This window comes from Scatophagus argus, chromosome 6, assembly GCF_020382885.2.
Source record: "Scatophagus argus isolate fScaArg1 chromosome 6, fScaArg1.pri, whole genome shotgun sequence".
In the NCBI taxonomy this organism is placed as follows: Eukaryota; Metazoa; Chordata; class Actinopteri; family Scatophagidae; genus Scatophagus; species Scatophagus argus.
In genome coordinates, this window is record NC_058498.1 from 9,151,430 (window position 1) to 9,178,240 (window position 26,811).

General features: G+C 40.7%; 1 protein-coding gene across 1 annotated transcript in view; it reads left to right on the forward strand.

Moving 5' to 3' along the window:
• Window positions 1-5,696: 5,696 nt before the first annotated feature.
• ptprsa (protein tyrosine phosphatase receptor type Sa) overlaps window positions 5,697-26,811 on the forward strand; it is a 224,716-nt gene continuing 203,601 nt past the window's right edge. Inside the window, exon 1 of the mRNA XM_046391868.1 lies at window positions 5,697-5,945. The gene's annotated coding sequence lies outside the window, so the exon portion shown is untranslated. The remainder of the gene's footprint in view (window positions 5,946-26,811) is intronic.

The following is a 26,811-nucleotide window of genomic DNA, read 5'->3' on the forward strand; positions in this document are numbered from 1 at the left end:
ATCATTTTACTGTTGTTGCTGTGTGGCTGGGGCTTACTTTAATTGCCATGGTAACAAAGAATCTCTCCTCATACCTGCATTACTGTTTTTATCTTTCTAACATGAACATAATAGCAGTTACCCCAATGTGCAGCCAACCTCCACACACAAGCTGTTTCTATTCCTCTCTTGCAAATCTTGTGTCACTTTCACACCAAAGGTTTGGAGCGATTCATCCACAGAGTCTGATTTTTTTTTCGACACGATTGCTACGCCAACAGTGAACTTTTTCCAGTATCTTTCAGTGCTACTGGAAAATATTGTTACAGTGGATTTCAGATGTACATATTTTAAGAAGAGAGATCTGTGTTTTTCAGATAATCCATGCCCAATGCAAGAAGCTCGGAAATATCCTTCTTACCATTGCTTCCTCAGTTGTTAAATTAGCCCACTCTTTTCTGTGTCGGTGGGTAAAAAGGTAATGAGCTACTGAAGGCGCTCACGTCATGTCTTTTTGCTCCCACTGTCTTGATCTCTGTGACATAATGTGCTAATACTATCCCAGCATTTTACTTCGGTAAATTACATGAAACTGTAAAAACAACAACAACAACAAAAAACAACAATATGAGTGCAAATCCAAAATGGCTGAGGGGAATTTAAAGTCTGTCACTGTGCTGTTTTTAATCCAGTCCGACGATATTTTCAGAATTCCCTCTCACACTTGATGCTGTGGTCTCTTCTCTCTTCAAAACCCTCTTGTTTACATCGTCTGGCATCAAAGTATAAAATCTGCCACATAGCACCACCACAGTAATGATGGATTTCTCTTGAAAATGGTTCTAACAAAATGCTCTGGCTCATTACATGAACTGTCACTCATTGGCTTATTATTTTCAGATAATACTTAAGTTTCTGTTAAAATTATATCTTTGACTGTGGTGTAAATTTCTCCAAGTAACTGCAAGTTCTAATGATCTTAAAACATGTCAGTCTTATTTTCTATTGAATCGTGACTCTAATGTAAACCATGAAACGATCTCGAATCTTAATGCAAGAGAGAAGAAGCCATGGTGATGTACTTTATAGGACTTTCATGGTCACGTCACATGCTGTAGAAAGGGAAGAAAATATCACACTCATCTGCATAAAATGTGCTGAATTAGGGTGGATTCATTCATTTCAAGGTAATAGTGAATAATTCTTTACCTATTTCTGAGATTGTTCACTGTTAGTTCATTTGAGCAGTTAATCAAATGTTCAAACCCCAAGAAATCCGTAATTTTATTCAAGGTAACGATGCGTTTCATTTGATTGTCTGCCCTCTCTGCCTGGGAGAGGGTCACAAAGTGAAGAAGGATGTCCACTAACATGGCTATTTTTATTGAGAGCAGCAGAGCAGGTGTTAAACAGGTGCACGTTTTGAGTGCACAATCAGTAGACACACACTCATGCTGTAGAAACAATACACATGAATACTGGGCTGGAATTGCAACTTGACTTTTCCCTTGTACACTAAACTCCACTGGAGTACATGGTCTTTATCCTTAATCTCGGCCAAAGCTCTTTTAGTGTGTCACGTAGACCACGTAACACTTCCACAGTCACCAATCGATGAATGGCCTTTTCCGACTTTTCATCAAGCCAGTGGCTCTTGATTGCCGGAGCTCATACCAAGGTGACAGACTGATATTTCTCTGATTAAACCACTCATCTGGCTACTCTGACTAGCAGGTGTTTCTCACACACAGGTGAACATAAGACAGAGGAGAGGATTTAGGGAGAAGTGAGGCCAACTGAGCAGGAAAAGATTGGAAAAGATTTTTTAAAAAAGTGATTGATGGAATGGAAGTCAGTGATTAGAAAAAAATAAGGAATGAAATTGGAAGAGCAGAGAGAGATGCTGTCAGACAACCAAGGATAAGGTTTTAAAAGGAGAGGAGGTGGACCATTAATTCAGACAGGACTAATGAGAGGGACACAGGCGAGAGCAAACACCACAGGAAATGTTCGGGACATTAAGTCCAAGGAGGTGTAATTTTATCAGGAAACAGGACTGGGCTGCTGGTTGCCAGTCAGTCGCAGGGCTGACAGACAGACAATGACACACACTTAACCTAATATGTATGATTTTGGGATTGTGGGAGGAACCTGGAGTACCTGGAGAAAACCCATGCACTTCACACAGAAGGGCCCACAGAAGGGCCTCAGACCTAGAACCCTTTTGCTGAGAGGTGACAGTGCTAACCACTGCACCAACGTGCTGCCCATTATTGTTATTATTATTAATAGTAGTAGTAGTAGTAGTTGTAGCAGCAGCGGTAGTAGTACTTTTTTGCATAAATCTCTTACATTAAATTTAGAGGTGGGGATTATGACATGGTGTACAGTTGGAGAGCTCAAGACACCATACAGTTGAAATTATTCTGCTCCTCTCATTCTGAGATTAACTAAAAGAGATTTATATAAGAAGCCAATGGATTCCAGCTATAGCCTGTTTCATTGTTAACGCAGTAACCCTGAAAAGGCTGCAGCTGAGACACACTGGCACTATTGCTTTGTAGTAGCTAGTGTTTTTCTTCTTCTGATTCATCCACCTTGAACACACAGCAAGGCTGCAACTACTGTTTTACCCAGGGAATGTTATGCTCTTTGGCTGGTAATTGATGTAAGTTCAGTACATGGTCATGTCGAGATTTACAAGTGATGTCACCTCCTTAAATGCCACCAGCAAAGGATGATTACCGGAAACAATCTCCCAAAATACACTTGCAAAATATGGAACTTTCCTTTCTTTCTTTCTTCCTTTCATTATACACATTCTCCGATATACTAAAATGTAACTGATATTACATACACCACATGCCACTTTCTTAAAATACAACTTAGATGTACAATGTAGATGGACTGTAAATTAGTTTACAACATAACGTGGTATAACACAGCAAAAGTACACTTTTACACAATGAGAGACTGATGAAATCCTAAATTTAGTACTTAACCAACCGCCTTTTGGCTAGTGGTGCTTTGTGCCCCGTTACAGACATGAGCACACATTATCAGAGGAATGTCCAATTATCTGGCAAAGACAGGCAAAGGACAATCAAATTATCAGTCCAGTATAATTAATTATATTAGTTTGGCTTAAAGATTACACACAGTCTTGTCTCGCTCTGTGAATAGACATGGGAGAATGGAAGTCTGATGATGAAATTGTGGGGTCTTATGCAGTGCTAACCAATTCTCACCCTATGCATTCTAGTCTCTATGTTGCACCAGCTCCTGAAACAGAAGTCAGTTGAATTCTGCCATCTTGAACGATCACTATGATCCCGTAGAAACGCTGCTTTGGTTAAGTTTAGGCACAAAAACTATATGGTTAGGTTTAGGTTAGGTTTCTTTCTCACTGCACTAGAGTTTCAGTCTTCTTGGTGAAATCACAAGTGCGACTCAGCACCAACCTCCACCCCCCCGCCCCTGAGACTTTCTGGCTTTGTGAGCTGCCTTACACAGTTGCTCTGATCCTTGAAGCGGACATGTTTGCTTTGGAGGTACATTAAAGCTCAATGCATCTAATACAGATGCACAAGGGTAGCCCACCTTATGCGTTTGGATGAGATGCTGAGCGATGTGCCAAACAGGCCATATTTGACACCCTGGGGATGAGACTGGGCTCATAGTTAAGTATATATACTCTCCAACTACTCCACCCACATCTTGTAAAAATAGCAACATGTGTGCATATAGTGACAGTGTACATATTTAATGTACTCAGGTTTTATTAAACCAATGTGCCTATGAGAAGAGATCATCCATTAACGTTATCATTGATAGCGCAAGTGTATTACATTTAGTGTCATGTAATACTGCATAGCCATTGGATCATGTAAAATACCCCTTTAGATTCAATTATCACTTGTTTTATCTTAATTAAAACAGTTTGCAATGTTAATTTGCTGCGCCTATGCAGATATGAGACTCTGCACATCAAGCAGCTCAGTTTTGAAGGATGATGCCACACACATCATTCACACCTGTCATATTAACAAATTCACATAAAAGTAAAGAAAAGAGCCCTGTTTGTTTGGCAGTCAGCGGCTGCCTCCCAAGGAGAAGGTTTCGGCTTCCTCGAGTTTGTATGGGTGTTCCTCCTGGTCCTCTGGGTGCTACAATAGGGAAACATGCAGGTCCACTTACTTGGAGACTCACTGGTTCCCACAGGTGTGAAAGTGTGTGTTACTGCAATGCATTGGAAAGTCGTTGACCTACCCTGCTTATCTGTCTTCTGTCCACACCCCCGGTTCTCTTTACATAAATACAGATAAGCAGGAATTTGTAAACTTAACTGCATGGATGGGAGGATGGTCGAATAAATGACAGGAATGTAGTGACCAAAAAACATGTGTTTTCCACTGTGCACCAACAGGCAATTCTTTGCCACTTGAGGCAAAGTGGCCCCTTTTAAGGAACAAGATCATGCATTAAGGGGAGGCATGAATGGCCAAGCTCCAGCAATGGGCTTCATTTCAGCTAGTCCCTGTGAGAGCATCTGTGCACCAATACAAAGAAGAGGAAAGCAATCCCGCTACTTTAAAGATTTGATTAAGTAAAACCCGCAGCTGAAGTTGATTGATTAAACGCCCTCACAGTCTTTTTCTTTCTGTTTTTTTTTTTTTTTTTTTTTTCAGCAAGCGGCCAGCAGCAAAGTCAGAATGCAAAAAATACCTTAAAGGTTGCTGTAGTCTATTGAGAGGAATTTAAATGCATCTGAAGACAGGCTACTGCAAATATGCCAGTTTAAATATTCCGCTATTCAATCGCCTTCTCCATAAAACATATCTTGAAAAACTTTTTTTACATAGAACTTTTTATTTTTCTTGACTGACTTTGTTGAGTTCATATTCCCAGGGGAAGAAAAAACAACACAGCAAGAAGCTATCTTATTATGAAATGTTTTGACTGACTGCATTTACTTAAAGCAATCACAAGCAGACACCATTATGACAAAACTTCAAACATTTTGTGCACTAATTCATTCATAGCAATCAAAATTATTGCTACTCAACACCACTTTATTTGCAGTGTAATTCATGATATGCACAATGAGCGTGCACCTATACGTGATAAGAAGATATGATGCTTTATCTTTAAGATGCGCCGGCTGCACCGGGGAGGAGGGGGCTGCCTTGACTGAGAGCGCAGCGCGCATTGGTCTGTTTCATGCTACCTTACCTCCCTTCTTATCCCGGGTAAAGGCAGACTGACGATACCACTGGACGATACCTTCAGTGAGGCGTGGGGAACGGCATGACTTCATCACATCAAGTGCAGCACTGCAAAAACATGTCCTCCAAGCAAGTAATACAGCCCTGTGTCCCAGCTTAAAACCTAATTTAAACATATGAAAAAAAAATGTCTCCACTGTTCAACAAACAAAGAGGAGATTGCTGTGTTAATGAATTATATGGTTCATTTAAATTCTGGAAATAAGATTATTGTATTCCATTGACTTAAAATCCTCCCAAATTTATGGTTAAGTGTTCGTTCACTTTTTTTCTTGTGGAAATGTTGAAACAACGAACCTAAAGACAGAAGGGGGGCTATGAGAGGAGGCGGGGGGGTTGAGGGGTGGCTGGAGAGGGAGGGCCGGACGCATGACATCATTCCCTCAGCTTCTCTGCGCGGACAGAGCCCTGCTTTCTCCAAGTGCGCACGGAGGCTGCTGCTGAGGGAGCGACTCCTCCTGCCGTACCCAGAAGAGTCCTGAGCAACCTGCGCTCTTGGGGTGGATTTTAAAAATATTAATAAACCCATCAGAGGAACCTGTAAACCGCTCCTCACTGGACCTGCCGCAGGGACGCACACATTTATCACGAACCCGGGGATTATTGCTTGTTTTAATCATGAAGATGTGAGGGTTTATAAGCTGAGAAGAAAGAGAGAGGAACTCCGAGGCAGACAAAAAGGTAGGCACAGTTCCCTTTCTCTTTCTCTTTTTTTATTCTTGACTGTCCAGCTACTTTTGACTGCGAAGTATTGTAAAAGCTGGGACCTGTCATTGTCTAAACGCTTAAAAAAATTAAGCATGTTGGTATTTGGTATCGGGGCGCACGAGCCGTGCGTTATTCTGCCGTCTTAACAACCGCGCTGAGATGCAGGCAAGTGCCCATAGAGGAGCGTCATTTCCGAATACTGCAAAGAGGATTTTCCGAGCTGCCGGGGAGCTTGGCGATAGGGAGAGATGCTTGATAGTCCCGGACTCAGCGGGGGATCCGACTCTGCCACCGCAAAGCTGCTGGTGCTGGTGCTGCTGGTGAGCAGAGCATGTCTGCTGCTTGAGCGCGAGGGATATCCATCATTGTGAAAGACGGACGTAACAGGCACGGCTTCCCTTTCATTCTCCCACTGAGAGTTAATTACAATTTTAATCTCTCAAAGAAAAGAAACCTGGGTGGTTCTGTAGCAGAGAGAAGAGCGGAGATTCGCAACATTTTCCCATTCACGTGTAGGCGCTGTATAGCTTTTTGAAGCATAATGCATATTTCTGAATCTTTTTTTTTTTTCGGGCGGAGGTGTGTGTGTGTGTGTGTGTGTGTGCGGGGGTGGGGGACATCTAACAAGTGCATCTCCACAGGGGGTGCTTCATTAGCCAAGTCAACCGGGCATTAGACTCCACTGATATGAACATGCCCATACATCCTGAGACATTCAGTTCTTCTTGCGGGCGTCAATCGGAAATGCAATTGTCCATATTTCAAGACACCCCCCCCCCCCCCCCTCCCTCCCTCTCCACACACACACACACACACACACACACACACACCCTCCCAGCTCTCCTCTCTCCATCTACTTGTGTGTGTGATGTAAAGCCTTTTCAGCATACTACATGTTGGACTTTTCAGAGCATCAGAGTGCTGTATTGTTGGTCTACACCCCTGGGCCGGATTTGCGCATCACGCGTGTCAGTGTCTTATAGACCAGGAGTTGGACTCATTTCGGGGTGCGCCAGTCGAGCTTTCCACAGCCCCACTGAGGTGGAGTCAGCTCGGCAATGACACTGACTTTTTTTTAAGTATTGCTGATGTTCTTGTTGAATACTGTGACTTCAGTTAAAATCCCTCCCGCGTATGTAGACCAAGCGGATATTTGTGACACCTTTCATGTTGTTTTATGTCCATTGAGAAATATAAATACTAGCTCGGGAATATCTCAAATGCAAACTTTGAAATTGGTCATCATTTAGCACTCCTTTTGCTGTGTTTATTTTCTGTTTACGCCTTCACGATGGTTCTCCGAAATTACACAGAGATACGCCGCCACCTAACAAGGCTCTGTTAGATCAATCACAACACGATGATAAAGTTTAAAAAGATGCTGAGACCTGTGCGAGTCCATTCTTTCTATAAAACCAGTGCAAACACTTTTCTTTTTTAATTATCTTAAAGAATCATTTTCAGATTTCTTATGTCTGATCACGTCTGTGTTTTTTTGTTGTCTGGAATTACTCGATGAAAGCTTTGCCACAGAAGAGAAATGTAGTCTATTTTTCCCCGAAGTTGTGTATTTTCCATCTTGCTCTGTCTCCTGTTTCGATCGCAACGAGCGCATCGCGGCTCTGCAAAGCTCATAAAAGCCAGAAAAGAGAACAATATCTCGCCCGCGCCCGGTTTGTTAAAAGAAAATGGCTTTATTCATTTTTCTTTGTACCCGTGGTAACTTAGTTATAGCTTTTTGTGATGCTTGGAAATGGCTTGCAGCCTTGCAGTGCAATGTAATGTAATCAAATTTATGATGTTGCTGTGTATAACAATTCCCTGTTATGCTCCGTCACATCAGAATTTTGGAGTGACCCCCCGAGCACAGACACACACACACATACACGCACACTTCTCAAAACGCGCACGCACGCACGCACACACTCACACATACACGGGAGAAAACTGAGGAGCATCGGTGAAAGGCACGCAACATCCACCAAAGGATTTGTATGAGAGGGAGCACACTCACCCCTCACTTGCACTTCAATCTCTCTGGAAATAGTCCACAGTCCGTTCTAAATTATATGTAGACTTATGCTGCTGCAGATTTATTCTGGCAACCAATCATATGCTTCTTGAGTTTTGCCTTTTCCTTATTTCATGCACATTTTTTCAACATCAGTAGAAAGTTTGGCCTCCCGCAAGGAAGGTATTAAAATACGTGAAGCTGAACCACAGTGATGAAACAAATGATGTAATGCATGTGTTGGTGTATGCGTTTTAACACACAAAGACACACACGCAAATTTACATTCCTCCTTTGCTTGTCTTTGTAATGTTACATCTTTTCATGCACAATAGTGCCCGTGGAATGTAAGATGTTAATATTTCACTTCAAATCATAATTCTTATCCCTACTTCAGCACAGATGTGTTTGTATGCTTAAGACCTTCTATGGATATGAAGATGTAGTGCCACCAAATGAACACAATGACTGGAGGGAGTCACTGCATCTCTGCTGTCTTAACAGACAGGCTCTGTGGAAGGACAGCTATAACTGGAGTCCTTCCCTCAGACTTAATGGGCTGGATACGCTTTATGAAGCGTCTCCTCGCTCAGCGTTTGTTCATGGAGCAATCAAATGCATGTGTTGGACATGCTTAGAAGCCATGCACTCTAACACATAATGGTACATTGTCCTCTGCTCTTCTAAGATGTGCAGGTGCCAGTGAAGATTTTCTTGTGGTCTTTATTAGTTAAAATGAAGAACATCTTGCAAAATTTCCACTTATAGACCATCTAATGAAAGGGTTCAACAAAGAAACCCTCAGGGGCTTTGATACCTCTAAGAAACACTGTTGAGAGGCTTAGTAGCTGAGCTTGCTGGGGTGCAAGGTGATTTTTTTTTTTTTTTTTTTTTTTTGGATGTGATTCCCTTTTTCCTCCCCACATCTTTCACATCACACTGCGCTTTCAAAAGCTCTCAGAGAAATGAAAAAGATTCAAATGACAAAACTGTCATTTTTTAAAGCTGATCTAATTCTTAGCGCGCAGACTGTCAGAGGTCACCTTTTAGTGGGTTGGCTCTTGGTAATGGAGATGTTCCAGGTTAGCTGTGTACACTTCCTAACCTGACATCAATCAACCAGCCTCTCTGTATGTATGAGATGGGCGATTGGATGGCATGCTCTAGCATCTGTTGTTTTCTCCTGCAGAAATGCACTTCAATCATGCTCACCTGTCCCCAGCTGGGCAGCGAAGATTCAGGCTTGCGAGGAGGGTCGGCACACATTGCAAATGCACATAGCAAAACACCCGCACCTGCTGACAGACACACGCACATATATTTTTATTACATTTATAAGACGGGCTATAAGTCACACTCAGCACTCTCATTACGGGCCACCGAGCCCAAGTGTGTGGCCATGTCATTAATGCCGTCAAAATGGGAATAGATGCGGATGGCTGGCAGAGCTATGCCCAATCGTGTAAAGCGAGAGGAGGGAGAAAACTGAGAGAGAGAGTAGAAAATATTTAATCATAAGCACACATTACAGAGAGCTTCGCCCATGTGTGCTGCAGCAGTCTAATTACCAGGATGGTGCTTGTTAGTTGTCACCTCCAGATAAACAGCAGGCTATTTTTTTTCTCTCATGTCTTTGCCCTGCCTCTGACAAAATTTGAAATTCTAAGTAGCAAAATGTCATTTTCAGAGTATCCCATCTAATCCCATCTTCACCTCCAACCCTTGAGCCACACGCACACACACAAGTAATTTGTTTTTAATACATGTTAATGGTCAGGTTAAATGAAACCAATGAAAGACTGACATCTATAACCAGGACTCCAGTAGTTGGTACTACAGATGTAATTTAGATTGAGTTAATCAATAAAGAAAAGCAAGGGGGGGTTAGGATGTGACAGAGCATTTTTGTACTCAGCCTTCTGTCCAACGGTGCCATATTGTACAGTAAATCTTGTCAGGAAACATATGGTCCTCAAATCCATATGCAAATGAGTGCTGGAATATTCAAACAGCAGAAAACGAAATTGTCCTTGTGTCTTTTGAACACTGGTTTGTCATTTCAAATGGCTAAAATATAAGCTCTTTAGAGGGAGTCTTGACTACCAGAATGAGGGGGAAAATGCACTATTCACAAGTTTCTCATGAACATTTTGACCTGGTTTAAGCCCACCATGTAGCTTGACACTTTAATGGCTTTGATGTGTATACATTTTCCTGGTACATGCCAAGATGTCAGGATGGGAGAAAATGGGCACTCCAGGGGTAATGAAAGGTTTCTCCTCCATTCCCAGGAAGGAGAGGAAGTACACTCACTTCTCATGCACCTCAGGGAACATCTCTTTCTGTCAAATATGTTGAGCTTCATTCCACAAATCAATGTCTATGCGCGTCTGCCAGCCACAATCCAAATCAAAACAATGTGAAAGGGTTAAAGTGGCAGGAGGAAGTATCTTGCACACCTTTGTTTCCTGCTTGTGAAAGGTCTGATTATGTAATTTTTACAGTAATCACAAAAGTGCAAATACTGGAGGGAAAAATGTGACCTTGTCAGGCAGGGTTCAATTTCACTGGTGAGGAGAACACATCGTAATCACTGAGGGAGGCTTAGTTCAGGTTAAAGCAGCATGTTAATCGTTCAAAGGCTCTTTACTCAAGGATAATTGCGTTGGTAATGTGTGCTTTTAGAGAACCTGAGAATATGCCAACAAATTATGTGTTCAGGTGTACTCTAAAATATGCAGAGACACAACAGTGGAGGATGGAAACTGTGGGGCAAATGACAATCTGTGGAATTTGTCCCATCTATTAAAACTTTTGGTGCAGAAGTTTCTTCACGAGGAAAAACCACTTGAGATGAACAATCTCATTTTTGTCAGGGTCCTAACATGCAATAAAAACAAACAGGAAAACACAGCCAGAAAAAAAAACAAACAACAATCAACACAAACATTGTATTTTTAGATGATACATATCCATTTAGACAGAATATTAAAACTGTAATTTGTCAGTGGGAATAGATCATCTCACTTAATACTAAGCAGAACATTTAAATTAAAGGCATTTTTTCATATATTTTTTGACAATGCAGCCTGCCCTTACCAACACAAAATTTGGACAATTGTGCCCACTCAACACCCTTCAACTCTAATCTCAAAAATATATTGATAGTCCAACATTCCAACAATCCAAAAAAATTAAACAAAGTAATGCTGGACGCTTAATAATCCATTAATAGATTTTACCTATAATGTTGTACATGTAGAGCTGTACAGGAAGTAGAATTTTGCTATCGTCATTAGCAGTATAGCCAAATGGTTATTAGTTTGCAGTTTAACCATGGATGTACAGAACAGAAGAGACTAAACAGACCTTGAGCTGTTATTGCACATCCAAAGGAAACCAAAAATGTGAATGAATGGCAGATTGGACCTCAATACGCATTGCAAAAATTCTTGCTTCTTCTATACTTTGGTGCCAAAAGGAAGTATTCAAGAAAAGCTGGATGATAATTTTTTAGTTTGAGTAACTTAAATAACTTGGCACAGTGTTTTCCAGTAAGCAGACAATTATAAAATGTCTCGTTGGATGAGAGAGATGCAAATCTCCTTGGGAAGAGAAGCTAACAGTGGTTAATTCACCACTGTAGCTGCCAGCCACTCCCAAGGGTCGGTACTCTTGAAGGTCAACTTCAGTGGGTAATGGACGTCCTGGTATTGGAAGTGGATGTTTCCCACCGTGCTGGTGAAAGGAGGCTGATGGTGGTGGGGGTCTGTGAGGATGATGCATCAAGACAACAGCAGGAATAACAAAACGCTGTCTCGTCTGTTTACTACTAGGCTGCATCAGACTCAAAGGCATCATAAAGAATGAATGATTCATAGACTATCTTGGATAGTCATTTATGTTTAATTCAGAGCTGTACTGTAAGGCGTCAGCCATGGTCTTCTTGTGACGCAACTGTGCCATCACCGGGAGTGGGTCGATGGTCAAAGGTGGAGGCAAGGAGAAGGAGGAGGTGCGCAGAATGTCACACAAGTACAGGCCAGAATTAAGACATAGACAGGAGAGCTTTGGTGGTGGCCTTGTACGTTTCATCTGCAGGCCCTAATAAAACCCTCACAGACCAGCATTGATCTCTCCCAGAATAATCCATTTAGACTAAGCGTGCCTGGCCATGTGGGGCCTCTTCAATTATTTATGGCAGAATGCTGTGCAAGCTTCCATTGGGATGCAACAATGTGCCCTGGGAAACCTGTGAACTGTGGCTTGCAGGAGCACAAGGGAGACACAGAGGGTGGAACAGGAGAAGTGACCAATGGAAGGAGAGAGAAGTGAGGAGAGACAGAGGAAAGGAAGGAAAGTTGGACAAAAGAAGAGATGGAGGGCAGGTAAATTACACGGGATACAGGGAAAAGCAGTTGAGAAGAAAGTCGGAGAGATGACAAGAAAAAAGGAGGGAACAGATAGGAGACAGAAAAAAGGAGAGGGACAAGAGAGACGGGAATCACACACTGTAGAGATGCATGAAAGAATGGAAACGGAGGGTTATGAGAGTTAAGATGACCAACAAGAATGAAAGGCAGATTAAGAAGGTGGGGCTAAAGAAAGGGATGGCGGGGAAAGAAAGAGGAAGGGAGAGAAAGGAAATGTGGTAAGGAGAAACGAGATGTAGAATCAGGTAAAAAAAAATGAAAGATTAAGGATAAGAGGAATGGGAAAGGAATGAGTAGATTTAAGAGATATTGTGGAGGAAAGAGAAAGAAATAGAGGAAAGAGTTACTACAAGAGATTCAAGGAAAAGAAAAAGGGGAAAAGGAGGTAAGGGAAGACAGATTAACTAGATGAGGTGAGGAAGCACAAGTAGAAACAAGGTAGAACTATAGACTGGTAATGAGGCAGGAATAGATGGATAGGAAGAGAGTGGAGGATGGGTCCTTTTTAAAGCAAGTCAAGAACAACTATTGATCATGGCAGAGTTATGGTTGCTATTGTGCTAAGTGGAGGTATGTCAGCTTGACTGCCTGTGCAGTTGATCATTATTTCTGCTGCACTCACCTTTAATGCAACACTTGCATTTAAACACACACACACACACACACACACACACACACACACACAGAAAAGTGGTAAGTTTTGCTGTATGTTTTTTTTTGGAGAAAATCAAAGAAAATCTAGTAAATAGTTAAAGGACAGAATATATCATGATTTCTTCTGCAGTACACTGAGATTCAATACACACAGCAACATATCATAAACTCCCCCCCTGTTTGCCTCATCTATATTCTGCTATTAGCAGCTCACACAGCTGTCATAAATCCAGGCAGATTTGTCTTACCCGATTCCCCCCGACATTCACCATCAAGCTCTCCTCCTATTGCTGTAATTCCCCGCACCCTATTAGGCTTTCTACTCATCACCTGCTGTCAAATCAGGATTTCTGATGCAGCGAAAGACAACTGGAACAGAAATTTTCATCTATATCAGGTCTGACACATTTTGAAAGACATACAGCCTTATTTCACAAGGGCTTTAACCTGGGTGACCTCTCTAAAGCTTTTGCTGAAACACAACCGGACATTTTAGATCAGTTTACTCAATTTTCTGTCTCATCCAATAATATCCATTGCACAAATACCTCTTTAAGTCATTCAATATATTTTTGCAGTAATGGTAGATACAGTGGCAATCATTGTCGAAATCTTTCGGTATGCATCTTTTATCTACCTTGCCTTAATATTTCATTTTTAATGATATTTAGGGTCATAATCATATATTACAATGCAAACTCTGTGGCAGTTAGACAGCACCATTAATTTCTCACAGCTAACAAAAGGAGAAACAGCCTCCAAGTCCTCAGAGGAATAGAGCTGTAGGTCTAGCAGTAGTCCAGCAAGCACGCAGTAAGGAAAAAGCACTTTGTAATGGCTGTTACATTGGCTGTGTCAAGCACCCTAATCAGATGGGCTAAATGGTGTAGTGGCGTAGCTATTAGCTAACGATAGCATACCAGCAGATTTCTGTTTAATTAGTAGGACCCTATTTCCCACCACTCGTCGGTCTCTGAAGCAGCCACCAGAGATTTATTGTTTGTCCACAGCCATTGATTATCGGATTCTAGTAATTGTTTTGCCTTCGCTTGATTAACAAACCTATGTTTTCTCCAGAGGCTAGCTCAATAACAGTCTTTAATGGCAGGACACCAGCCAAACTCTACACTAACGGGGTGTTTACCGTGATTACAATGGAGAATCGTTAAGGGGGTTAGATGCAGGGAAAAAAAGCCTTCCTCATTTTCTCATTTTTATGTCAAGGAGGAGTATTGTATCATACTAGCGAGACAGCAAGCTTCATTAACTAAGGTGCAGGTGCTTAGTGAATTCCAGACACACATTTTTGTGGATGGGTGGCCCCTCTGCCTGATGCATCCAGGTGCTCTGTGTTCGACCATCCCCGTCCAGTAGTTTTGCAGGACGACTGATGGTTGTTTGGATGTAGCTTTTCAAATCATGGCATAAGTGACACTGGTATGTCAGGAATTTGAGCTTCAGGTCATGCTTTAGAGTTCAAGGGTTTGGAGGCAGAGAAGGGATAGGATGGGAGGTAAGCATACTTGTGTATTACTCATATCCTTCTCCTTGAGGCAGCTGTGGCTCAGGAGGTAGAGCAGTCATCTACCAAACAGAAGGTTGGTTTAATCCCCAGCCCCGGCAGTCTACATGTTGTAGCGTCCTTTGGCAAGATACTGAACCTCAAATTGTTCCTGATGGCTCTCCCATCGTTTGCATGTTGAATGGTTATTGCTTCTGATGAACAGGTAGCACCTTGCATGGTTATTGCTCATATCATGGTAGTCTCTGCCACCAGTGTATGAATGTGTGTAAAAATGGTTGAATGCTGGCTCGTATTATACTGAGTGGTCTGTGGACTAGATCAGGTTTTGTTACTTTTTCATCTTCAAGATTTATTGGTGATTGGCAAACAATTGGATTCATTTCGATTTGCAATCTTCTGCTTCATAAGTAACATAGCCCATACTGCTAACTGCTCACAAACTATGCTTGGTGTAGTTTAGTTTATTTCTTTCAAACCAGTTGATGGAAACACACCTTTGTATTTTTTTCCTAGGCAGGCAACACTATTGTTTTTTCTGTAATCACAAACATGTCATGATGTGAACTGGCTAAGCTTTCAACTATAAGCAATCCTTCAGCCACAATTAGGATATCAGCTACAAGAAACATGAAAGTTCCACACATACTTTTTGCGATTACTATGAACATAACGTGTGACAAAGTTAAGGCTCTAGTCTTCTACCTTGTGTTGTTGATTTTCACCTTTCCACTGTCATTCGGTTTGTGCCATTTGCTCAAAGCTAGTGCCGAGGGAGAGGATGAGCAAGGTCTACTTAAAGGTAATTCATTTCTGTTGTTGCTTTTTTTTTGGGTGAACAGGAAGTGACAAATGCGAGCTGGTTGTTTATGAGGCCTGGCTAAGTGCCGGCAAGGCTGTTTTCCTCTGAGGTAGTTGACTATCTGTCCTTGGGAGGTGCATTGCTTTGTGGCATAGCATGTGGCAGGCGAGCTAATGAGAGGTGAACCTATCTGCTTCTTATTCACCATCTGCCTCTCTGCTTTTTCCAACTTTTTGCCCCAGTCCATCTCGCTTTTCTTTTTTCAGTCTCTCTTCTGACTTCATGTACCTCCTATCCTGTCGCTTGCTTTCCCCATTCCTTTCTTTTTTTTACAACCCTGAGCCCTGGAGTCAGAAAAGAAAGAAATGCACACAGAATCTCCTTCCAGTCGCCCCAAGCTTGCCCTTCTTGTCTGAAATGGAAACATGGAAACCCTCCCTTCCATCACTTCCTGCCAAATAAATCATTCAGACCTTTGACAAACCCCAAATAGGACTGCCAATTCGTCAAAGCTGTCCCGTTCATCAGTTTGATTCATCTTTCCAGACACGGAAGGTATGTTTTCTTCCCATGTCCCCCCACACGCCCCACACATTTACAGAAGGACCGGGTGAGCTGAAATGTCGCCCTCTCTTCAACCTGAACTCGGCGACACTCTCTCCTTTTTCTTCCTCCTGCTGTATACCTATGAAAAGTGCTGTTTTAATTGACATGAAGAAAGAAAAAAAGCTGATAGCCTGCCTGCCTGCTCCTGTTTCATGTCAGTTGAGTTAATTTTTTCCCCTCCTATTCCTTGTCCATCACTCCTCTTGTCTGTGTCTTGGCTTCTTGAACTCTCCCCTCTTTTCTCCATGCTTTTGTTTCTCTCTCCTCTGTTCTGTCTGTTTCTCTAAGCTCTCTCTCTGACTCTCCTTCAGTTCAGCGCCATCCCATTCCCCACTGATTGCCCGTGTTGTTTCTCTCTTCCCCTTTCCTCCTCGTCTAGCTATTTACATCTCCCTGTTGTCTCCCCTGCTCCCGACTTGTCTCCTCTGCGCTGCTCTCTCCCCGGGTTCAAAAGTTTTGTAAATTATGAAATGAAGATCAGAAATGAAGATCATCAGATCAGCTAAACAATATAGATTGAGTGTAGAAAAGAAAACAGTGGTGGTTAATCAATACACTAATGGAATAAAAAAAAACCTCGAGGTATTTGTATTTGCTGAATAATTTACATTTTGCACAGCGACTATTATATTTGTGACAAATATTTATAAATCATTACTTGAACATTAAAAAATGTGATCAAAGTGATATTTAAGCATTAAATGCTAATAATTTAACTAGCATTTTTAAAAGCATTTACACACATTTCATTCACACATGAAGTAACATTTTTACTGCTGATAACCTAACAGATAAATAATAATATGTGCAATATAAGAAATGATTTCCTGAGGTTCAAATGCACAATAAGTAGCACTGACTTCATGCTCCAAAATGTATATGATGGCTCAACAAAACCTTATCCCATTACTTACATGCCTATATTACTACTAGTTAATTAATTAATTATGTAATGGTTAATAAATATCTTATAACTGATCATATCATATCACATCTCCTCAGCATTATCAGTGCTGTCTGTCTGTGTGAAGCCTGTAAACCAGGAAATTCAACCTGCCCGGCACTGCACTCTTTACTTCGACCAACCCTTCCTCCATTACTGAGCTATCTGTACATCCATCTGACATCACAGAGATAAACTTGGCAATGGAAAGCTTTCTCCTCTCATTCTCTGCTCTGCAGTGCATGAAGAGTTTTGTTTGACTGACACTTCTGTCTGCCCTTCCTTTATTCAGGCCCTTCAGCCCTGAAAATGAAAGTTATACATTTTCTCACAGATCTGTTCAGATAGCCATCTGAAATGAACCTCCCGACTTCATAACTGTGTGATTTCATCCTTCTCAATGTGGTCATGAGCAGGTGCATTTCATCCACGACTGCAGGCGATAGGCGGTATGACTGACAGGCACATGGCAAATGTACTATGGTTTACAACGGAGGTCTTTAGATCACCTTGAGCTTGAGTCTTTCAAATGTCCTTCTTGGACAAGTGATACCAGACACCTTCATGGCTGTCACCTTTGAATTTCTGTAAATTACACCCAGACTGGATGGACAGATATCACTGTGAATAAGAGCCAAATGTGGGTTCCAGTATTAAAACCGACATGATATCAGCACACAATCTGCTGCTGGTGGTGTAAAACCATATTTATTTGCTGTTGTGAGTCACGTTCATGTGTGTTGCAAAAAAGTTCTGCACAGAACAGAGACCACCGATGTTGTACCTGGAATCTGCTGGAGCCACTCTTCCAGTTCTAGCTCTTCCTTGGTATTTTTTGAGTGTTTATGTGTATATATATATATATATATATATACATCTGATACTGAGACCCAACAATCAACTCTTACATGATGCACCTTTTACATGCTGTGTAGTTTAAACATTTGTATCCACTGCTGTTCAGGCACTGTGTACAGTATACTTCTTTCCATATGGCGCCTTCCAAAAATAGCTCTTAAGTGCACAGCCTGTCATGGGACCATATATACTGTTCCCCGGGTCAAGTGCCAGTCCCACTTAACATTGATACACACCTCTCGTGTATTTTTTGTGGCTCCGAGTGCTCCTCCATTTTTTTTTTCATCCTTCCCTTCTCTTTTTCTCCTCCCTTCCCTCTAACCAGACTCTTCTGTCAATCTGACATGTGGCTTTAACCTCTGATGTAGTTTTTCACTGGCAGCTTTTGTTTGTTTTTTTTTTCCAGCTATTGTTCTTAAAAGCGATTATGACCATCAGACAGGTACATTAAATATTTAGCAGAGCTCAGACTGCTGCTTTCACTGGCTTCACAGGAACACCCACCACAGATGTTCAAAGTGTCCTTCTCTGCAGCGTGGATATGCTCAGATATTCAGAGGGGCAGTTGCTTGATTAGATAAAAAACGTTATTTGACATAGTGGGGAGAAAGCGTCTTTCAAAGGCAATGTTCATGCACGTGTTTGTTTGTCCTTTAGATACTGGCATACAGATTTCTACGTTTGTATGCTTGCATGTACAGTATTTACCGCTATAATCAGTTCTCTGACCGCTGTGTGAGTTTTTTTCAGTGGCTGCACGTCAGATTACTTTGTAGTTCAATATTAGAAAATTTATTTGCAAGTCCATCCTCCATTTCCACTGCAGGAAGAAATGGCATGAGCAGTTGCTTGAGAGAGCGATCAAAAAGGTCCCAAGCTGTTGACTCATCTAAAGACACTGTGTGACAATAGCTTCACAAATTAGCTTGTTTTTTGGACTGCTAAACATAAGAACGAAGTTGAGATCTAAGAGACTGAACCCTTGTGTGATATTGAATGCCTATATGGGAGAAGATGCATTTGATGTGTCATTTTATTATTCTTCTATTAAAAATGTTTTCTCTTCCTGTCTTTGCTCTTCAGGAGATTTTAAGACCCCACAAATGTTAAAGTTAATAAATTTCTTCTCACCATCATTTCAGCTTTGAGTTTTTGGAAATCTTAAATCATATTCGGGTTAATTAATCAAAATGGTTGTTTGATTAAGGACTACCTAAAATAGAAAATTGCAGGTTGAAGGGCTCTAACATTTACTGTTGATCTCAGCAAGTCCTTGTAGCATTGCAGAGCTTTGTTGTCTCAGCTGTTATTATTCAGAAAGACCTGAACAGAGTGAGCAGTCAGGGGTTCAGTGTCTTGCTCAAGGATGTTTTTGCTGTTCTAAAAATGAGATGTGATGTGCCAGTTATGAGACTTCCAGCCACAAGTCCACCCTGTTTATACTGTTACTTAGCTTTTACTACAAAAATGCAATAAATTGTGTCTCATATTACACTAACAAACGGTTACATCAGAGCCTCACTTTTTGCTATAGAAATGAACGAATTTAAATGTGACTCACTCATTTAAGAGGGATTAAGAGCATTGAAGAGTTTGTGTGTTTTCTGTCTGTGTGGGATTCCTTTGGATGTTTCCACCTGAAGTCCAATTCCACCCAGTTTCTGCAGAGACTTCAACCCTTGTTAACCTAAACCTTAACCTAAAAATGATCATATGTTTAGTGGATGGATTGATAGAGAGAGATTGAACTTCACTTGAAACAAGAAGCACCTCAATTAAGGCATGAATATGATTTTCATGTTCATATCTCTTGTTATAACAGTTTGTATAGCCTACCGAACTGCTCTTTAGATTTTTTGCATTAAAGAGGCTTCGTGAAATCATAACCATAATGGAAATATGTGATTTTTTTCCCTCTCAGCAGTCGTTGTTGTTGTGGTGGAGACAGATGGTCGATTAGTCTACCTCTCTGGGTTGAAGTGCTCATTCATTGCTGGTGTCACTTCCTGCTTATGGATAAGATTCTCAAGTAGAAAGTACTTGGAGCAATTTTAACAAATTTCTTATTTTAAAAATAAAATACTCTAGATTTTACTGAAACTGGATAAATGAATGCAATATTTAAGTGCAGCTTTTAAGGCTCAACAGCAGATTAAATCATTGGTTTAGGTGGACATTTATTGCTACGGAGACGCATATTTTAAAGACAGTGAAGAGTATATTCACACTTATGCACCGGTGAGGTATGTTAATTAATGAAAATCCTTGGTTTTAATGGCTACTGAGTCATTAGTATTGAGAACAAAGTGACAAGCTGTGATATGTGCTTGTATGGACCAGCCAGCTAACCCTCTCACTTACTTCCTTTCTCTCTCTGTGAGTGTTTGTCTAATGGCTGATAATGAAGAGGGCATCTTTGCAGAGACGACATGTGCACGTCCTCTACTGGACACACACACACACAGACACACACTCACAGAGGCAGGGCTGACTGCCCTTCAGAATACCAGGCCTGACATTAATCTTTAAATGACTGTTGCTTCTTCCCCAAGACTTTCAATCCATTAGTGGCCACTTCTTGAGATGGAGAGAGATTGCTAGAGGAGAAGGCAGGGAGGAGGAGGATGCAGGCAATATCTGTGTGTTTTCATATATATGTATGTGTGTGTATGTGCGTCTATGTTGTGGGTCAGGCGGGACGGCTGAGAGAAAGGATGATGTCAATGATAATAGAAGATGAGGACAGAGAGACAGAGAATGACATGCAGAGAAAAGTTGAGGCAACCCAGAGGTATCAGAGAGGAGAGATTCAGTGATATCAAGATGGAAAGTGAGACAGAGAGAGGATGCAGGTTTCGGCTTGTAGCATAAACGTAGCGACGTCTGCCACGGTGAAAGACTTTCCACTAAGCAGTGTTTTCTTTTTAGTTACTCTCCTGAACCATTAATGTGAACAGCCTTCATTTACATCAACTGCAGAAGGTACCAGGCCTTTATATGAAGCTGTCTTGTATTAGAGACAGGCCTTAATTTCTAACAATTAATTTCACAACTAGACACGTTTAAACAGAAAGAAGACCACTGGAAGAAATTTGAAGACATTTCCAAAGCCTGCCATCAGAATATGTGTGTTGATGTAAAATGTTGAAAATGGCATCATTATGTTGCTTAAAATATTAAGTCATAATTGGTAGAAATATATATGTCATGTATTAACATGATATATATTTCTGACTGGTATGAGGAGTTTATCCACCCTTGTGTTTTTGTCCTGGTTTGTGTTTGGGGACCAGCCTTTATTTCTTCAGACTTTTTGTTTTCTACTACCCTGCAATGTCTCTCATCTCTCTATCCTCCCTTTCTTAGGTTAAGGTTCGGCTTCTTCTACACTCTTTTCCCCCTCATTGTTTTCAACTCATCTTTCCACCTTCACCTCACTCACTTCTTTCACTCTATTAATTCACCCTTTGTTAATTTTTCACTCTTCTCAGCTTTTTAATCTCTGCTTTCTTCTTTCACGTTTTTTTCTCCTCTTTCTAGTCCCTCCCCGCTCCCCTGCTCTCATTCTTATATTTTTTCATTTTCTCCTTAATTTCTCCTTCTCAAGACCCTTTTCTTTCTTTTCTGTTTTGCCCCATCTTGCCTTTTCTACTTTCCTTCTCTCTCCTGTTTCCTCCCTTACGTTCAACTAGATCTCTCCCTCCCTTCTTTCCATTCTCCATTCTCCCTTCTCAATCCTCTTCTCTTCCCTACATACTCCTATCACTATGTCTCCCTTCCTCTGCTCCTTCACCGGTGAGCTATAGTGACTCTGACATCATTACCCTTGTTGTGACAGGTTTCATTTGTACCCTGTGGACCTATACATCAGCCTGACTGATAGTCCGGGGCCAGCAGAGCCCCGCCCAGACTGGGACAGAGTAACAGACAGAATGATCCTTAAAACTACTTCAGCTTGGGTACAGCTGGATATTTTTCCATTATTTGATCTGATATGTCAAACTCAATGCTGGTTCAAAACACATCCCAAACTTTGACTTGCTTGAAATAACAATTTGAGACAGTTTTGGATAATAAACTGTGGCTGAACAACAGAAAGAAGTGAAAAGAGAAGAAGAAGATGTAATAGTGGCACTTGCAATGTTTGATTGACAGGTGATCTGTGGAAAGTAATTTATAGAAATTAAAATAGCAAGTGATTAAGATGAAAACAAAGAAGGAAGCCATTTAATGTGGCATTTAGTCTTAAAAGTCTTATTTTTCTTTACTCGAGGGGAAATATCTGTTGTGGTGTGTTTTGTAATGTGATAATTGACTTGTTTCCATTTAATTAATCATTCAGAGATATCTTGTTTCAAAAGGTTCTTTAATCACATTGTGAGTCCTCAAATGTCATTATTTTCATTTGTATTTTGCCTTATGTAGTTTCAATGTTGTTTAATTTAGTTTCTTCTTAACCATCTTATAGCTCAGTACATCACTCACATGTGTACACCCTTTATTTCACATTTTGTTGATGATTTTAATCAGTCAATATACTCTACAGCAGTGTTTACTTGTCATGTCATTCCAAATGATGTATTGTATTTATTTTCACATCATCCATCCATCCATCCATTATCTATCACCATTTATCCTGTGCAGGGTTGTGGAGAGGCAAGAGGTGGGGTACACCCTGGACGGGTCGCCAGTTCATCACAGCACTGACATATTGAGACAAACAACCATTCAACTCACATTCACATCTACGGACAATTTAAAGTACCAAGCAACTTAACCTGCAATTCTTTGGACTTTGTAGCATTAAAATATTACCACAAAATAAACATCATGTTGCACACACTATAAAACAGGATACAAACAAAATTATTTATTTTATTAAACAGTGATGTCTATGTAGGGGGTTACAAACAGTGCTCTTTGTTCTGTAGTCAGAACAATTCTGTGATTCTCTTTCTGTTTTCCGTGAATTGTCCCCGCTCACCAAAGGATGTGAGGTCTTCCAGTCATCCCTAACCCATATTCATCTCTGCAGCCCCGTAAATCCAGTCAATACATCAACAATACCTTCAGACTGCTCACAGCCCCATTGATCTGTGGTCATATTAATGTGCGGCTTATGAGCTTGCCAGCATCCTTTGTGGCCAGACAAAAATGAATCCACTTGAGTGCTGAGCTTTTAATGGCCAAACTACGGTGTTCATTCACAATGGAACAGATCCCCATTGTATTCATTCAGTTGTACTGACTAGAAAGCTTGGAAAAGGACCATTAAAGAAGAATCAGATGAGCTCTCCTTTCACAGGCACCTGGACCCCCTTCAAAAGTAAAATGGAAATGTTTAAGGGGAAGAACTGCAGGAAAGGTCTGAACCTAAAACTAATGGGTATACAGCAACCAAAATCCTGCATCATAATATTTTTGTCATGATATAACAGGATTTGATTTTTCGGAATTCTTTTTCCTTTCTTTTTTTAAAAAATGTTCCCTTGTAAATTACCTTGGGATGTGATGTGTTTTGTCTGTGGAAAACATAATTATCATGGTGCAGTCTCTCAATACTAAATCCTATTTCTAAAATACTAACTCTTGAATTTCACATTAGAATTATGTTCCAAATAAGCATTTTGTAAAAATTAAGCCCCTCATATGTTCCTGTGAGCTCAATAACTGAGGCAATCAGATGGTTAGTTACGGTGAGGGAAAATTACAGCGAGTTGTGTTGTTTTCAAATAGCTGTGTGTGCTCAATGTGCTGGGAGGCTTACTGTTGGCTCAGCATGGACATTTGTTAATAAAGGCTAGCTGCCTCATTCTTCAGTCAATATCTCTCCATTGACCACAGATGTTAGCCAAGAAAGGAGTTGAGCTGAGACATTTTTCATCTGCTGTTGTCTGAAATATAGCCTTGTGGATATGTCGATGTAGGTTCTCAGTCGTCCGGGTCATGGTAGTTGAAGTGCTAGAAGCAAAAGCAACCGGATATCTTTAGGTTGTTGAAGATGTTTCACCTCTCATCCGAAAGACTTCTTCTGAGATTCAAGGGGAAAATCCAGAAATTTAACCTCTACTGGGGTTGTCACCTTGGGGGTGGTCTTGAAGGTTGTCGACACTTCATGCCATCATGTGAGTTGTTATGGTCACATGATCCAAGGGGTGACTCATTGTCCCACTTCATCATGTGAGTCGTTAGGGTCAAATAAGGGATGGTGCAAATGGGGGTTAATGTGGAGATAATATGTTCAAGGATTCAAGGACCTTTATTGTCATACCAGCTCACATTCACATGTTTATGGTACAAAATTAGGACTCAGGTCCCGGGAGCAGTAAGTAGACTATAAAAATATAAGTATACATATATAAATATAAGTACGAGGTAAAAGTTGAATAAAATAGAAATATAAGCTAAATAGAATATAAAAAGAATATAAAACTAGACATTTAAATAAGCTAAACATGCATCCTTGTGCATGTTTCTGCTTGTGTGCAAACAACAGCAGGTTGCTATAAGGGAAAGTGTCCTTTCATTTTTGTGTGAGAGTACATCACACATCTGAGCCTGCGTTTGTGTGTTCTGAAGAAAGAGACTGACCACACAGAGGGTACATTAATCATTCTGTTTCATTTTTTTCTGCCTCTGCTTCATGGAGTGTGAGTTGAGGCCTGATGGATGGCTTGTCTCTCAGCCTGGATTCCAACAGAAAGGCTGTAGCCTATCGACAGGCCAGAGACCCCTTGGGGGAGTCCCTTACCCTGCAGCCCCATACATCTCTGGACACTCAGTATGGTTCGTGATGTACTTATTCCACAGATGCCAAACGCGCTATCCCTTTCCTAAAGCTGCAAGTGTGAGACTGTGCACTGACAGTCTAAAAGGGCAGGGCATTAATGGCGTTTCCTGGGTGTAATCGATGTCAGTAAACTGCACACTCAAGCTAACATTTAAAATCCCTGCCAGTCTGTGAACTGTTTATGAGACAATCTGAAATGTTCATAAATTTGTGTCCTTTATGTGTTCAGTGATTTGCTACATCTGACCATTCCCAACACCAAGCTTTAATGTGAACAAAATTGGTCCATCTGAACAATTCCACATCCGATCCACCAAAGTCACCCATCCAGCCTGCAGAAGATCAATTCATTTAAAAAATGCCCAACTCCATCCCCTCCAGTTTGTGAAACCTCCCTCAAATCGTTCGGCTCTCAAGCTGAGTATTCCCTGTTCCATAGAGTTGACAGCTACACACTGACCAGACTACAGAAGGTACTGAGTTGTAATCACTAATACAAGAGGTGTCACTTGGATATATTTTCTTTTAAAAACTTGTTTTGTTTTTAGAGCCGGTATATATATAGCACGGAAAATAGAAACAACATCAATTTACTTTAGAGCAGATACCAGTTTGTGTCTTCTTCAGGGATAATTATAACATTTTGGTATTTTGTTGACCTTTAAATGCAATTTGCCCTTAAGTTTTCTAACTTTTCTAACCCTGCAGGGGAAGTGTGATTTCCATACAAATTACAACATAATATATTTTAGTGCAAACAGAGTCTTTGCACTCATATTTTTGTACAATTTGTGACATTTAATATAAAGGTATTATGCACACCTGATACAGGTACAGGTTCAGGTACATTACAGTGCGTAGTCACATTTACATATTCTCTTACATCTCTACACAGATGTGCCATTGCCTTTTTTCCAACTGGTCTGGCAAAAGAAGTTTTGTGTTTTAAATTGTGTTTTTAACAGCAATGGAATGACTGTGACTTACAACATGATGAGCAGATTTAGTAAAGTTTGAGCTTCTCTGTTTAAAAGTTGTAGATGTGAGCGATGTGACCACCACACCACTGTCTTATTGGGGCTATCATTCAAGTGTAATTTAAAAAAGAAGGAAAGTAAGTAATCATTCAAGATTTATTTTCTTCTGCATTTTTCTTAACATTACAACATTTGTTTTGCTATCTCTAACATTGCAGTCAGTCTGTAATGTAACCCAGACACAACATCACATCTACATTTTCTCTGTCTTTTGTAAAAACCTCAAAATTTCTCTGCTCAACAAACATGTCATGTCCTTCACTCTCTCACTTTCATGAATCTAAATTAACCTCCTCTTTGATTACATCCTCTTCTTCTTTTTATGTGGATTCTAGCGTTGTAGAGATAATAATTTAGTAATATTTTCTGCTTTCTCAGGCAGTCTTCATGTAGAGTTTCATCACATGGTCATTCAAGCAGTGTTACAGTGGCTCTGACCAATAGTTAAATGGTGTTGTTGGAATCTCCAACACCTACGGGCGCCTACAGGCATTGTAAACCAATCTATAAAAGAACAGCATAAATACAAATGTTTTCCCTTTTAGAACAAAAGTAGATACATAGAACATGATGCTGATTGTCCTCTGAAACTTTGTACTCTGTTCTGCAATCAGTTTGAATTATTAGACACCTTCCTCTGTGTTCTTTTTGCAATCAAATATGTCTTGATTTTGCTGTTGATTGCCAATGATCACTTTAATACCACTGCAGCAATTTTGGGGGATGCAGCATTCAGGCAGCACAGCAAAGTAATGATCTGTGCTTGCAATACAAACATTTTTCTAGGTGTACAAAAATCAAAGCACATTTGGAAATTGATTGTTTACAGTGAGAATGCCCAATATTGTGCATATATGAGGTCAAAATTTAATAGGAGACAGAGGACAGCTGGGTTGGGTTTCTGGTCTGGACCAATGCTCCTGTTGATCTTTTTTTGTATTATTTGCAGCACCATTTGCTTGCTTGACAATTAATAATGCAGACATAGCATTAGCTCTCCTCTCTTGTGAAGTGAGAAAACGAGGTGAGGAAAAAGGAAGTAAGGCAGAGAAAATTGTGAGCAGGGAGAGGAGTGTTGTTTTTGTCTTGTGTTTTGCGAGTCTTGCGAAAACATAGACAGAGAAAAAAAACCTGAGGGGTGAAGTGTAGAGGCAAAAGAGGCAACTAGGAATTCTAGAAAAAG